The following is a 16,567-nucleotide window of genomic DNA, read 5'->3' as shown; positions in this document are numbered from 1 at the left end:
ACACCCTTAGCTAATGACGGTGGCAATCTGTTGATCTGTTCCATGTGCAAAAGCCAATAAAAATTTTTTTAGGTCTGGGAAGCTCTCTTAGGCACAATTTAACCTGGAAAGGACACTGAAGCCATTAAAAATTATGTGAAGTAGATAATGATAATGTTGGCTCACAAAGATAAGAAAAAAAAATAGTAAAGAAATCCAACCCTGGGTCACAAATTTCAACTCCATAGTCAGACATCTCACTTGTTAAATTACCACACTTTCTTTCTCTTTTAATAATTTGTCTCCACTTATTATTCCTTTATGTTTCACTTTTATAATTTTAATTAGTGCTACAAATAGAAATACTCTATTAAATTCTCACATTTATGTGTAGGATTTAAAATAGGTATATTATTTTAGTGTGTGCATATGTGTGGATATACATGTGCATGTGTGAGTCTTTAAGCTTGAAGGCTGTCTTCAAGTTCTTTATTAAAAGGTTCCTTATCACACTCATATTTATATCTTCAGTACCTGTGATAGTGACTGACATCTAGTAGTTGGTTTAAATGATTTTCCAATGAATACATTAATATTTAAGTTTTTAATGTGCACCAATTTCTAGAATACTCAGCAGTACTGGAGGGTATAATATATGACCATTTTAATTAAATTGGCTTCACAATATCTTTTCCAAGGTCCATATTCATATTTTGGAATTGCTAATGGACATTACATGAATGACCCAGTTGAACTTCAAACTTAAATTATCTAAAACATACTACTCCCCCAGCCCCCCACATATGCTGTATTCATCAGTGTCCTACTGTTAAATCCAGTCACCGAACTCGCCTTTGACTACAGCTCTGACTATGAGTTTCTCAACTACTGCCTAAATGTGACTACAAACTAAATTGGTTTGGTCCATTCTACTGCCTAAAGATGTTGATTTGGCTTCTACAACTTGTCTTAGCTTAACTGGAACCATACTTTCTTTTTCTCACGTATTTCTACTTCCAGTCTCCATCATTTTTTGTAACATGTTCTGCAGTCTTCTACTCGCAAACTTTTCCTCAGTGTTCTTTCTCCTTACCTCTATACCTTCCATTTACATTTGTAAAACTTTTTCAATCTCCATCTAAAATGCCATGGTCTCAGTTGGCCGTTCAGCCATTGATCTATTTTTCCTCTAAGATCCTACTGCCCAAGTGGTTAGCATGTGACAGGCGCTGCGTTACTCCACTTTGAAAGTCATGCTCTTGCTCTGAAAAATCTTACAGCTCATAAATAGGATATGTATGGAAATAAAACTGAATGGACTTATGTACTGAGTCTAATTAGAAAGACTTATTAACTAGATCCCAAACTTTTCATTAACTTCAGTAATCCCTGACATATTATAAGGTTGTCTGCCAAAAATAGCAAACTTATAGATAACTGTATATACTTTGTTCTGAATTACACAGGTATTGTTTCAGGGGATACTTTTTTTAGGGAGGCCATCAGTAGCAACAGCAAAATATAAAGCATACTTGAGAAATCTGTAATTAGAAGTATTATTTCTAATGCATTCCAGTACACATATACATATGTGTATATATACACACATAAATACAGGAAATGATATTTCATAAAATTGAAAAAAATTATTATTTTTAGGAAGCCTACATAGTCTTTCAGTTGGAATGTATTTCTCTTTCCCTCATATTACCAATTTGCTGTCCTATAAAATTACCTTGCCTCTCTTTCCTCTGTTAACAAAAAACTCCTAGAAAGAATAACTGGTCACCACTTTTTCATGGTAACAGCTCTTATCAAGTTATCCAATCACACATCTCTTCTCTGTCATCATTTTATTTCATCCTTTAAGGTGCAATTGCTATAGTAAAATAAATACTGCTTCTTTTGGCACTGTTGTTTCTTGTCTTTACTGGAAATCGTTTTCCTGTTTTTTTTTTCTTCTTCATTGCCTGGTGCATTATTTTTAACTGCACAATGTTTAATAGTTTTAATTGTGTAGAACTCCATCTTGTTCTTTGCTTTTTCTTGCTTTCTCTTTCTCCCTCCCTCCTTCCCTATATATTAGGTCATTTTCTTATGGACTTTTACGTATTCTTATGGCTGATGACTCACAAACTAATAACATTTTCTGATATTTACATTTAATACGCAATTATATTTGATGTCTAACAAAAATCTCATCATTTACTTGGCGAAAGAACTTTTCTCCCCCAAATATACTCTCAAAACTTCATTCTGTACCATCTCATCAAATAGAATCATGATCCACCCACCCAGTTTTTCATGCATTCAATATAAGATTTTTTTCCTTGCTTTCCTCACATTTTCTATCCTTTTCCCACTCCCTGTGTCCAATTCATGAAAAATGGGTGTCAACTCTCACCAAAATTTAATTTCCAAAATATACCTTCTTTGTCATATATCTAACATTTTAGCTTTGTTATCATTTCTCATGTGTATGAATCAACTGCATCTTCACAATCTTCTTGCCTCTATGTTGCTTCTCTCCAATGGAACTGAATTCTCTCAATTATTCTTTGAGTAGCACAACTTACTTTGATAGCACAAGTTACTATCAGTATAAATTAAAATATATCTAGTCCTTTTTAACATAATTCCCTTCAGTGGCTTCTCAATGCAACCAGAACAACAAAAGAATCCAAGTCATTTCCATGAACTACAAATTATTGAATAATTTGTCCTCATCCAAGCATTTTCCTTCTCTTTTGTGCCAGTTCATTACTGCGCATCTTTAAGATATTAATAGCTAATTTACTCTGTACCTTCCTTTCAAGAATGTTTGCATAGCAGACGGCTTTGGGTACCAAACATAGAGGTACCTCCCTCCCTAGAGCAAATCTGCATGATATTGCAGAGTAATATAGATAATGTTCCCTGCAGAGGGGCGCCTGGGTGGCGCAGTCGGTTAAGCGTCCAACTTCAGCCAGGTCACGATCTTGCGGTCCGGGAGATCGAGCCCCGCGTCAGGCTCTGGGCTGATGGCTCAGAGCCTGGAGCCTGTTTCCGATTCTGTGTCTCCCTCTCTCTCTGCCCCTCCCCCGTTCATGCTCTGTCTCTCTCTGTCCCAAAAATAAATAAATGTTGATAATGTTCACTGCAGAGGATAGGGAGGGATGTGTTTGCCAGCTGTCCCTACATAATGTTGAAGTTTCTAATATCAAGATTCCTTTTCTGTAGCACACCCCACTCAGTGTACACATAACATCTGCCCCTCATCACAATGCTCTGTGGAACTGACACTATGCCATTCTGGCTCCTGCTATTGCTATGAATAATAAAACTGACCCAGGAGTCTTACGTCTTTTATTGATACCTATACAACCTTGACAGACTAACTTGCTGGCTTACAAGTAAGCCAAATTTTCATGTTCTCACACTTCCTGACTTGATAATTACATCTTCATCACAATATCTAACTTTCAGTTTCCCAAATAGTAATCTTCTTTCCTATGCCAATTTCTGCACATAGTTTTCTTCCAGCTAGAATGCTATTTTTCCCTCTGTATGACATGTTTAATTCTATGAAAGTCTCCACTTCGATAGCACATCTCTAACAATACTACCTAAAATATGTATTCTTCTAGTCCCTCTATTTCAACCCATGTCCATACACTATAATTTGTATTTGTCTTCCTGTTTTTCTCTTTCTGTATTAGCAACTAGCATGAGAAGCAAACAATATCAGTAGGCTACTTTGGCTTCTTCAACAACTATTCCCTAAACGTTGCCTTGACATTCACAAGGCAACCCAATCCTGTGTAGGATGACATAAATTACTATAAATAGTCAATATATATTTATCTATTCTATGTCAATTCCAATTGAATCCAAAGTATATAGCACTCATAAATTTAACAAAAATACCTAGAGAAGAAAAATTGTAAAATAAGTCATCTGGTTGGATTTTACATAATATATGCAATAGTTGGTATATTTCTAAAATGTTAGTGATAAACTTATTTCCTTCAGCTAGATATTGAATGGCTTTGTTAGTTTTATATGGATTTTATTAAAAAATATAATGTAAAGAGTCAATTTTTTATGTGCTAATATAATTTAATATTTCATTTGTCATCCATATTTTCTTTAAAGATAGTTAGAATAGCTTACTTACGGTGAAACACATTGTTCATGCAACAATTTTTGAAGTGGATTGAAAAAAATTGTGAGTGTGTGTATAATTACTTAATACATGGATACTAATACAGATAATATTGGGGCAATAGAATCAAACTTAGATTCTTAGTAATAAAATAAAACTCATTGATAGATGATGCATGTACTTTTAAAATAAACATTAATATGGTAACTGAAGAACTTATTTTCATTTGACTCTATTTAAGAGTGTAAGATAAATACTATAATTAGCTTCATTCAAGAAAAGGCAGAAGAAATCCAGCAAAAAATTCTCAAGTGAATATTTATTCACTTATCTTGAGAGTGAAAATTGTGAGCTTACACCTGTCAATTATGGGCTCAGATCTGCAGTAGAACTAAAAGTGGAAAGAAACTTTGTCTTTATGTTGTTTACTTAATCATTCTCTAGCATGAAATAATTTAATTTATTCTCTGTTAAGTAAACCTTAGAGAACATTTAGATATTAATCTAGAGAAAGTTTTATTTTATGTATTTTTAACGGACATTTAAAAACTTTTATCTTAATCATCGAAACATTTATTTATTTGTGTATTTATGTATTTATTTATTTATTTAATTTATTTTTAAGTAATCTCTACACCCAACCTGAGGCTTGAACTCAGGATCCTGAGACCCAGAGTCACATACTCTGCTGACTGAGCCAGCCAGGCACCCTTGAAATATTTGTTTATTAATATCTGGCATTTTAAGACCTCTTAATTTTGGGGGTAGCAGCTTTTTGTTTGTTTAAGACTCCTTCCTCTAGCCAAAATGAGTTTCATATTTAAATAATTTAACATAACATTATTTATAATATAAAATATAAATGTGTGTATTGTGTCATTGCAAGCACAGATACATAATGAACTCCTAATAATTCAGATAACAATTCCTGTGTTATTATAAAAGTAAGTTCTTAGAAAGTTTAGTAGAGCTTCTGATTTTCAAAAAGGCTAAAATTTATTAAAAAAATATTTTCTAGGGGCGCCTGGGTGGCGCAGTTGGTTAAGCGTCCGACTTCAGCCAGGTCACGATCTCACGGTCCGTGAGTTCGAGCCCCGCGTCAGGCTCTGGGCTGATGGCTCAGAGCCTGGAGCCTGTTTCCGATTCTGTGTCTCCCTCTCTCTCTGCCCCTCGCCCGTTCATGCTCTGTCTCTCTCTGTCCCAAAAATAAATAAACGTTGAAAAAAAAATTAAAAAAAATATTTTCTAGTAGTTTTTTTTAGATTAGACTAGTGACAATATAGTTAGTTTTTCTTCCACTCTTTCACTATACATGAAATGTTTTTTCTCATTTTTAAAAGATCCTCTTGGCTGTTCTATCATCCTAAGAAAACGTCAAAACCATCATTTATCAAAATTCCCTTGAAGTAAAGTTTTCTTGAGGATAAATATCTTCATCAGGTCTGCGATATTTTAGTATTATATTCTTCCTGTTATAACAGTGCACTCAGTTCTACACGGAGGACATAGAAAAGGCATATCTTAATAAGTGAAATTAAGATATCCTGATTTTCTATCCTGCCAACCCATCACTATGTCAACATAATAATTTAGTTTTAATACATGTGGCATATATTTAAATTATTAGTCATAGTTAATATTTATATAGGGCTTACTGTGTGCCAGGCATTGTTAAGTACCTTTTCATTTATATTTAACAAAATCCCTATATATGGGAGCTCTACTGGTCTCTGTTGAACACATTGGGAAATTAAGATTTATAAAAGCTGTGTGTAAAATATCGATGGCCGCTAAGTGCTTGGACTTGGTTGTCACAGGTGACCTAATTCTCGAGATACTGCCAAATGGAGGAGGAAAGGATTAGCAATACCAGACATCACACACAAAAAAGTGTAGCTAGTAAGCCTTCAAAGTAAATACCTACCCCTACTGTCTTAGAGGTGTAGAAAAGCTCTAACCCTACTGTTAAAGAGATGTAAATTCAAAATGACCTATTAGCAGCTGCTCATCATATCACTACTCAAGAATCTGCCTTTCCTAGTTTCTGCGCAGCTATTAAACACAGCCATGCCCTCAGCTAAATTATAGTTGTCAGACTAGCCCATTTTCATTTAAGGCAGGAGTTTTGTTTTGTTTTGTTTTTTAACCTCAATCCAGGAACCAATTATTTATTCCTCCTTTAAGTCTATCCAAGGATACGGTTCCTTGGTTTTGGTCACTGTACTCCTGCACTATTCCCCATATCAAAGACTAATATCCTTGTCCTTACAAGGTGTTGCCAGAAAAGATTTTCATCATGTGCCCCAGTATATAAAACCATAACTGGCTCTAATGCTGCTGGTGTTCCTTCTGGGGTCTAATAAGTGACCTATTTTAGTGACCTGTTTTGAATATTAAATCTGATAGCATCTAGGATCATAACATTACCTAGTTTTTGTGATTTATTTTATCCTGAAAGCAGAGACTTGCCTTAACCAGTTGACTACATTTTGTCTGTCAATTAACCCTGTTGCTATATTCCCATCCCAACAAAGCTCTTGATGATGAGTAAATGCCTTCCTAAATCTAGTGTATCATTCTATCATCTTATAAGTAAATTACATACTCAGCCTGGCCAAACTGAAAAGTTTGAGCCCTAGCCACAAAATATATTGTAGGTACTTATGTTTTAAAAGATTTTTTTCTTTTTGGGTCATGATGTATGACTTGGAATTTAATATACCTACTCATATAAACAAATGAAAAACTGAAGAAAATGTATAAAACAATTGGTTTTAGACATTAGACAGTACAGTTCAGTAAATCTTTTTTTTTTGTTTGTTCCATGTTTTTATTAAGTTCCATTATTAAATTCTAGTTAGTTAACATACAGGGTAATATTGGTTTCAGGAGTACAATTTAGTGATTCATAAATTACATATAACATGCTGTGCTCATCACAAGTGTCCTTCCTAATACTCATCACCTATTTAGCCCATCCCCCCATTTACCTCCCCTCCAGCAACCCTCGTTAAGGGTCTCTTATGGTTTGCTTCCCTCTTTTTTTTCTCCCTTCCCCTATGTTCATCTGTTTTGTTTCCTAAATTCCACATGAGTGAAATCATACAGTATTTGTCTTTCTCTGATTGACTTATTCTGCTTAGCATAATACACTCTAGTTCTATCCATATCATTGCAAATGGCAAGATTTCATTTTTAATGGCTGAATAATATTCCATGTTGTGTGTGTACGCATCTTCTTTACCCATTCATCAGTCAATGGACATTTGGACTCTTTCAGAAATTTGCCTATTGTTGATAATACTGCTATAAACATTGGAGTATATGTACCCCTACAAATAAGTATTTTTGTATTCTTTGGGTAAACACAAGTAGTGCAATTGCTGGATCATAGTGCAATTCTATTTTTAACTTTTGAGGAACTTCCATATTGTTTTCCAGAGTGGCTGTATCAGTTTGCTTTCCCACCAACAGTGTAAGAGGGTTCCCCTTTCTCCACATCCTTGCCAACATCTGTTGTTTCCCCTGTTGCTAATTTTAGCCATTCTGATAGGTGTGAGATGGTGTATCTTGTCTTGGTTTTGATTTCCCTGATGATGAGTGATGTAGAGCATTTTTTCATGTGTCTGTTAGCCATTAGTAGAGTTCAGTAAATCTTAAAAAAAAGGGAAGTATACTAGGTGAACCTCATGTTCTGACTGGCTTTTGTCTAGGAAAACTACTTATAGTAGATGATATTAATAACAATTTATTCAGAGAATAGAAAGAGAGAGAACTTTCCCAAACCCGTGGCTGAAATAACAATGTACCTTTTCTTATTTTTATGTGTTTTACACATAAAACTCAGGTAACACCCAGATGTCAATTATCCATTAGATAATATGGACATATATACAAAGCCAAGACTTTCATCTTGTAATGAAAAGCTGAATTTGTCACTGTATATTCACTACTAGATATTGCTTAATGTCTAAAAAATCATTATAAATATAAACCATAATAAATCCCAGATTGGTTAAAGCATTCATTTATTTATTTTTTTTTAATTTTTTTTTCAACGTTTATTTATTTTTGGGACAGAGAGAGACAGAGCATGAACGGGGGAGGAGCAGAGAGAGAGGGAGACACAGAATCGGAAACAGGCTCCAGGCTCTGAGCCATCAGCCCAGAGCCTGACGCGGGGCTCGAACTCCCGGACCGCGAGATCGTGACCTGGCTGAAGTCGGACGCTCAAACGACTGCGCCACCCAGGCACCCCTAAAGCATTCATTTAAATAAGGAAGTGGAAATTGGCAATAAAAAATAAAAATAAAAATGTGGTTATAACATTGATTTGTTGAAAGCCTACAAACATTCTCCTTTACTTCACCATTGTACCCACTCCATCAAACTGTTTTGAATATTAAATCTGATTGCATATGTAAATAATTGGGGAAAAGGTCTATTATATTAGAAAACACTCATTAAAATGTATGCTTTTCTTGCTCTTGTTGACCTTTGTGTACACCCTTCATCCTCTGTCTCTCTCTCTCTCTAATAATATTAACAGGAGCCACAACAAATTTATTTTTCACCATGAATTTTGTTCTTTAGGGTCAACTTTGCCCAATATTCTTTGAGTTATATTTTCCAGAAATGATGATGGGGCCCTACACTCCACATAAAATCTTCCCTATTTCAGCTTAAATAATAGGCATGCAGTTTTTAATGACTGACTATGGTAATATTAACAGACATGTTAGATTTGAACGTATTACAGTATGTTTGAATAATATAAGGGAGGAGTCTTCAGTTGATTAGTGTTTGTATAAATCAACAATTAGAGTCAAGAAAGTGAAAGAGAATTATCCCTTGTGTAACTACTGGGAATCACTAGTGAGTTATCAGGCTGGAGTCTGAAACAGAGATCAGAGCATATAAATTGTACACAGAAATTGCAAAAGAATCAGAGACAATCATTATGGATGGCTGGCCAGCTAGGGAACACTGAAGATCAGGGTGAGGGAACACTGGAATAAGTATTTGGATCTAGACTGATGGCAAACACCCAAAAACAAACAAAAAACAAAATAAAACAAAGCAAAACAGAAAGACAAAAAACAAACAAACAAAAACCAAAAAATAAACAAAAAACAAAAAAAAACGACCAAAAAACCCAGGACAAATCTGAAAAACATTCTAGCAGGTAGGAAACTACCTAGGGTCTCTGTGTAGGTGGGTCTGTGTGTAGGTGGGTCTGTGTGTAGGTGTGTGTGCATATGTGTGTGTGTGTGTGTGTGTGTGTGTGTGTGTGTGTGTGTAGAGAGAGGGATTGTCTTTATGTTGAACAGGTTTTATAGTTAACCCAAGTCTGCTCAGCTCACATGCTTTGTCTTGCAAACTCAAACAACTCAACCAGATTTAAAGAGAATGATAAAAGAGGATGGAGCAGAGGTAGAGGAGGAGCAGTTAATAGTGGAAGAATGTTGGGAAAGTAAGATTTCTTGTTATATGAAACTGCTCTGTTCAGAAACAAAATAATGGACCTAATCAATGCTTAAACTGTGTAGATTATTGGTCATTAGGAGAACCTGTAGGCCAATAAGGCCTATGATAGGGGTTTACTAGATCATATTCAGCCAGTCACAAATAAAAAAACGGTCTAAATTATGAGCAAATGAGCAGGTCCCTATCAGTCCATGGTTCCTTATGTGTATGTGTGTGTGTAAAATACATGTATTTAACCATGCTTATATACTATTATGCTTCTTACAATAAAATTGCAATGGTGGACATTTTGCTTTGGCTAATATTGTTCAGTATTGATGCTATTGACAATGACACCAATATTAATCATACAATGTATGTGGAACAGCTTTAAAAAGAAAGAAATCTTTAGACAAAACTGAGTGTACTTGACTTTTGATTACTACTAACAATCTCACATTCAAAAAGCCAAAGTCTATGCCATTTTTTTTTCTTTTTACCCTCATAGGCATTTTAGTACTTGAATTACCAGAATGTAAATTATGCATCTACTCATAAGTGCACTGCATAATTAAATTTATAAGACCTGCATCTAAAATTCACTTGGCAAAAGTACGTGAAAGTCCTGCAGTCTCATCCTATGTGTTGGAATGGACAGACATTTCAAAGTGAATGTTCTCTTGACAATCACATAGTGTGAGAGTATATTGCTTACTAGTGATACTATATCTTATTTCTGAGGTCTAACAAGAACTTTTCAGGGCAGCAAAAGATTAGAAAGGTAGGGTGGCTTTTGGGAATGTCTGTTTACTGAAACTCTAAAAAAATAGAAATGTTAGCAGTGAATAATGATCAGGTTCATATTAAGACTGTGTTGCTTGAAACCAAACTGCATAATTTTAATATGAAATATATTCAAAATCTTAAATTCCTCCCAGTCAGAGTAAAGAATAACAGCCTTGATAAAGCAAGTATTTTGGCATTATTAGTGTTAGCTTACCCTAAATTCATGTCAAAAGGGAAAAATCAATCCCCGAGTATGTTTTTAGTTGTTATTATTTATATATCTTACACATAGTATTAATAGTTGTGCCTCTACTCTTGCATTTCATCAAAATAACATTATGAACATAAGCTAATATATTCAATTTCTTAAATTAAAAATTTGAAAATTTATCTGCCTCACGGTGAGAACACAACTTGATATTGTTAAAAATATCTTAACACATATTTTTATAAGCCAAGAAAACCACATAGAGTTCACGTAAATATGGACTAAATCACCAAAAATATTTCAATATTACTGTAAGTATAACTGTGAAAAATAATTATGATGATAATAATATGCTATTTATTCAGATGTGCATCATCAGTCCCTTTCCCAGGACGCATGCCTCTATCCAGCAATCTGAAACAGATTTTATGGTCTGTATGGATAATCTAAACCCGTAATAGATGTTTCTGAGTTTCTTATCCCACCAGATTTCCTGCTAAGCAGTTGTAATTTTCTCTTCTCATTGAGGGTAACAATGAAATATCAACCATCTTTTCTACCCAATCCCCCGATAAAAATATGATTCAAGCTGATTAATTCTCAAGGTAACATGCTCCGAATATTTTAAAGGAAGTAGCGAGGCTTAGCTTCAGTCCCACAATGGGACTGCTGCTACTATTTCCATCAGGCAGTCCCTTGCAGTTGCTCTTGGTAACAACCCAGCAGAGCCCTTTGTCACTCTTGCTGGTGACAGCGGCCGCCAAGTTAGCTTGGATTTGCTGTTTACACCAGCACTGGTTCTTGATGGAGGCATTTTTATCCAGAGCAGCAGTAACTCCTGGAGCTAAATGTACAGCTTTCACTATACATTCCTGAAAAGTCCCTAAATTATTTGTGCTAGAGATTGAGAGCACCTTTCTCAGCAATTCACTGTGAAGAGAGCACTCACTCAAGAGTCCCCAACTCCATGGCAGCTACTTCAAGATATATATTTATATAGTATACATGTTATTTATATGTCAAATTATATTTATACAATACACATATATGTTAATATTCAAAGTTCCCAAGTGTTACATTAGAAAATAATCCCTTCATTCTCCCTCTACATTTCTTCCAATAGTCCTCATCCATATCCAATTCCTTTCCAATTTCAGGCATACTTTCTTCCTGACCCTGTTTATAGATGAGAAAACCATGTGTCAGCTTACCAGTGGGAGATCCATTAAGAACCAGAATATAGACTACATGTTTCAGTTTCCACTCTCTTCCTGTATTTCTCTCTTCCACTTTCTTGCCTTTTATACTTTATGAGATTAGCATCACTAGTTTATAATGCTATTATATATCAGTTGCTATATATCCCTACAAAAATGTTTTAAAATCAAGCTTCTCTGCTTGAATATAAAGGATTCAGTGACAGTCACTCTCTACCAACTCATATCCACTTCCTCCTTACATTCTAGTAGTGTCTTAGTTTTATCATTTGAATAAACAGTGTGTCAGACACTGTCTGACAAAGAAAAATAAATAAATAAATAAATAAATAAATAAATAAATAAATAAAAATAGGTCATATGAGCTGTGAAACTTCTTGGAAAACTTTATGTCCCTCATTAAATAAGAAAATGATTATTAACAAGAAGAAGAAAATGAAAGAACAGAAAAAAATAGAGAAAAATCTCAATCTCTCTTTCTCTACCTGTCTTTAGATGTACTTTTGCATGAACACCACATTTGGAGCTGCAGCAGACATTTTATAATCATTAAGTGTTAGCCTCAGCACGAAAGTTATACCAAGAATGGGAAAAACCCACAAAGAGCTTGGGCCTTATATGACATCACTGATAACCTGAAATGATTGATCAACCAGCAATACTTCTAGTATGATGGGAGAAAAGAGTCTGGATAGTAAACTACCTTTACATATTTATTCTCTGCTTTGAAACTAATGCTTATGATAAAGAGATTAAAAATAACAGTAAAATACCCTCAAGGGAAATAACTTTTCTAAAAGAAGAGTCTGGCCATACATTTTCTAGCAAGATGTTCTAGGAGGTCATTAGTAACTGTAACACTGAATTACTTAGCCTCTGAATTATAGGCTTATACATACTTGAGGACTTTGCTACAATTTAATTTTAGCTTCTATACTATAATGACTATTTCTTAAACTATTCTTTGGGATTGAAATTAAAAACTTTTGAAAATTTACAAGTCATATAAAGCAATCCTATAAATAGTTATCATATAATTTAGAACTTATTTTTATTGTTTTCATTTATCAGTTGCTAATAGCTAAATTTAAAGTCTTTTTGTAAGGGTAAGTTCAATCATTTATTCAGTTTTGGCCACAATATTTTTGTTTATACACTATTACACATATAATAACTACCAATGACATCTCCATTAAAAGTATCTCCCCATTGAGGATTTATCTATACTTATAATAATTGTATTCTAAGAGTGAAGGAGATAGGAAGAGAAAAAAGCAAGAAAGAAGAAGAAAGAAATGTAGAGTATGAGGGAGGGAGGAAGAGAAGAAGAGATGAAGGAAAAGTGCAGTGACTTGGCACATGTTTTTGTCTGTTTTATATTTTCTGTAAAGTGAAACATGGGTCTAGATACAGAATATCTTTTTAATAGACACTTTCTGCATTATCTTTAAAAGTGCAAAAATATCCAATTGCCATTTTGATAAGTAAAGTCTAAGAGCAAGATTTTTACCAAATGTAAATAAAATCTCATGGTTGAAGGTATTTTTTAATTATTGGGGAAAGACTAAACACAGATGCATGTTATTGAAGGTGACTAGCATGTGTGTGTTTGTGTGTGTGTGAATGGTTTCTACACACAGCTCGCACGAAATGGTCTTTGGAGAAAATATCTGAAAAAAAAAAACTAAGAATTGTCTAGCAGGTATAATTCAGGACAAACATGGGTTAAAGGTTAACATATGATTCATTTGATCTCTTTCATTTCTTTGGAACAAGCTATTTTTGGTTAATTGATTTTCACAGCTCATTGAGTCATGTTCACCTGCTAAATGTCACCTTGTTTTTTTCAGTGATTGTTTGCACTTGAATGGTCTGTATCATCACTTGAAGCCTAGTTTGTATCATAGTGTTAATTGTAATTTCTATTTGAGGTGTAAATATTGTAATCTTACTATGTCTGCTTTTCTTTGAAATGTTAACACATTTCCAATTTTACTGGGTCAAATCAGCTTTCCTGATAATGATTACTTGGAATCAACTAGAGCACAGAAAACCCTCTAGAGGTACATGGTTGCTTGAAATCCAAAATGAACACAAACTTTGAAGAGAAAATTAGATTAAACAATTTTAATGGTTTGCATTACCTAATAATATGCTTATAGTAAAATGTTTCTCACCATCTTTAGTAACCGATGACAGCAAAATTGCATCTATCTAGAAGGTGTGACAGACTATTTTAAAGAGTGTAATGAAAATGTATAGAAAACAATGCTAAATTGAGTGGAATATAGATTTCACAGTTTGAAATAGTATTGTCTTTTAGGAAGATGACGTCCAACATTGCATATAATATATCAGAATAATATAAATATCTTTGATAATTTTCAAATGGCTTCCACTGCTGTAAAACATTTTTGAAATTTATTGATATTTGGCTTATAAATTGAACATCTCATTTTTGAATCCTTGATTGAATATTAGGCTAATCAGTGTAAGAGATAGAGATATATGGAATTACACATTAGAAGCTTAACTAAAGAATCAAATTAGAGGAAAAAATAAAGTTCTTTTATTTGCAGAAATAAAATGTGAATAGGCAGAATTGAATGATAAAAGAAAATGAGTACAAAAATAGTTTATGCATCCTCCATTGATAGATATTGCTAAAGGAATAAAGTACAGTATTTCATCAAAAATTAATAGCATATCTGGTACCTAAATTACTTTCAAAAATTGGAAATTCTAAACAATGGAAAGATTATGTGTAGGTATTCAGGAAACTACAAGTAACTGAGACATAAATGCATATATATAAAATATTAACTATATTCATATTGAAATATATTAAATATGCAATGTGTACGGGTGTACACATTGTGAATGATGTCAAGAATGGCCATGTTGTCTATGACTTGGCCATGTGAATAAAATCTTACTCCCATGATCCATATGAGCACAAGAAATCCTCTAATAGTACATGATTTTGTGAGTCCTTGCTGACCATCTTTACCTGCCCTATGTATAAGTTAGTCACTCTTCTTTTATTACTTACTAGGACTCTGAAAGATTTCTATTATAGTTTTATTCACACACACACACACACACACACACACACGAACACACAATTACAATAACAGATTTACATGCTCCTTTATTTTCTGTGAAATCTATGAAGAGTGAGACCATTTCCTATTCTTTTTTAGATCTTTAACACTTGTAAAATGCCTAGTAAATTAGGGAGGGACAAGTAAATAATTGTTAGATAAATACATGAATTAAATATATCTTCCCAGAAAATATACGTATATAAAGATAAGCTGCATAAGTCAACTAACATCTATTCAGGTTCAAACTGGTCTTGTTACTACCCTGATGAGAACAAACCAGTGATCATGCCAGCCTAAATGGGTCAAATGGAGTGGTGTTTTTTTTTCATCTACCATCCAGTATCATATTAGCCATTCAATAAGTAAGCAAGTGTCAGAAACTAACAACCAAGTACATAACAAAGTTAAATGTCACTTAGCATTTCTAGTCATTTGTACTGACATAGGAAGGGTAGAATGACTGAGAGAATTGTAGAGATGTACGTTACAAAATTTGGAGTATTTTCAAAACCTGATTCATCCTTTCCAAGCCACTGTAAACAAAAAAGTTGACTTTACATCATTGAGCTGTCTTGTATATTCTGTCTTTGGAAAAGCTTTATCTGTCCTTTACCTTTTACCATAATACAAATATTTACCTCAGTCACTCTGAATTACCAAAGGTCTTATAAGTTATGATCTGACAGTGCTGGTGAGGAATTTTCCACTATGTTTAAGTGAGGAGGTCAGCAAACCCCTTCTACAAAAACAAGCATAAAAATGGACAAAATTTACCAAAAAAAAAAAAAATCAGCACTCTGGACATCAACCCAAGGCTTACAAATAATATGAGAAACATTTATTCTTGAGAAATAAGTTTCTGTTGTTTGTAAGCCACCTAATCTGTGTGGTACTTTGTCACAGCAGCCTGAACCAGACTGACACAGGAATACAGATGAGCAAACATCATTCTCAGCCTGAATCTACAGGTTGCAATGACCTATTGATCAGAATTAATTTGTCACTCTTGTTTTGGATGGGATTATCACTTCTTCTCAAAATCACAAAGCTGGTATCTTATCTTTCTTGACTTCAATTCTCTTTCCTCATGTACACCAACAGCACAAAAATTCAATATCCAATGTCTTTTTACAACTCTTACTTCTTCTGTCTTTGTTATTCATAGCTTACTTGCCAGGCACACATTTGTATTTTACAGTAACAACCTTGTAGTCTTCTGGCCTCTAGTTATTTTTCCATTCAATACATTCTCCATTCTATAGCTGGAGTGATCTTTGTAACATGCTAATCTACTTACACTTTTCACAAGTAAATGCTCTTCTGTGGTTTCCCATTTCACTCACTACATAGTCTCATTTTCTTTTACATGGCTGAAATGCTATATATGTCTATGTGCATAAAGTTCCACCTCATAATCTATATGCCAACTAGCTTAAACCAGATTGTGCCATATTCTTGCTTGCTTTAGAGCTTTATATATGTTATTTTCTCTGCCTAAAATATCTACTTCCCTATCTCATACATATTTTCCCCTATTCCAGCTGACTTTACCTGGTTAATCTATAACCATCCATTTAGATTTAGCATAGATATAATTTTCTCTGGGAAGCCTCCTTCCTTATAGTCCTTTAAAATAAAAGCTCCTGCTATTTACCAATCA

Source organism: Felis catus, chromosome A2 (genome assembly GCF_018350175.1).
Source record: "Felis catus isolate Fca126 chromosome A2, F.catus_Fca126_mat1.0, whole genome shotgun sequence".
Classification (NCBI taxonomy): domain Eukaryota; kingdom Metazoa; phylum Chordata; class Mammalia; order Carnivora; family Felidae; genus Felis; species Felis catus.
The sequence above is the reverse complement of the archived record's forward strand: the minus strand, read 5'-3'. Positions refer to the sequence as shown.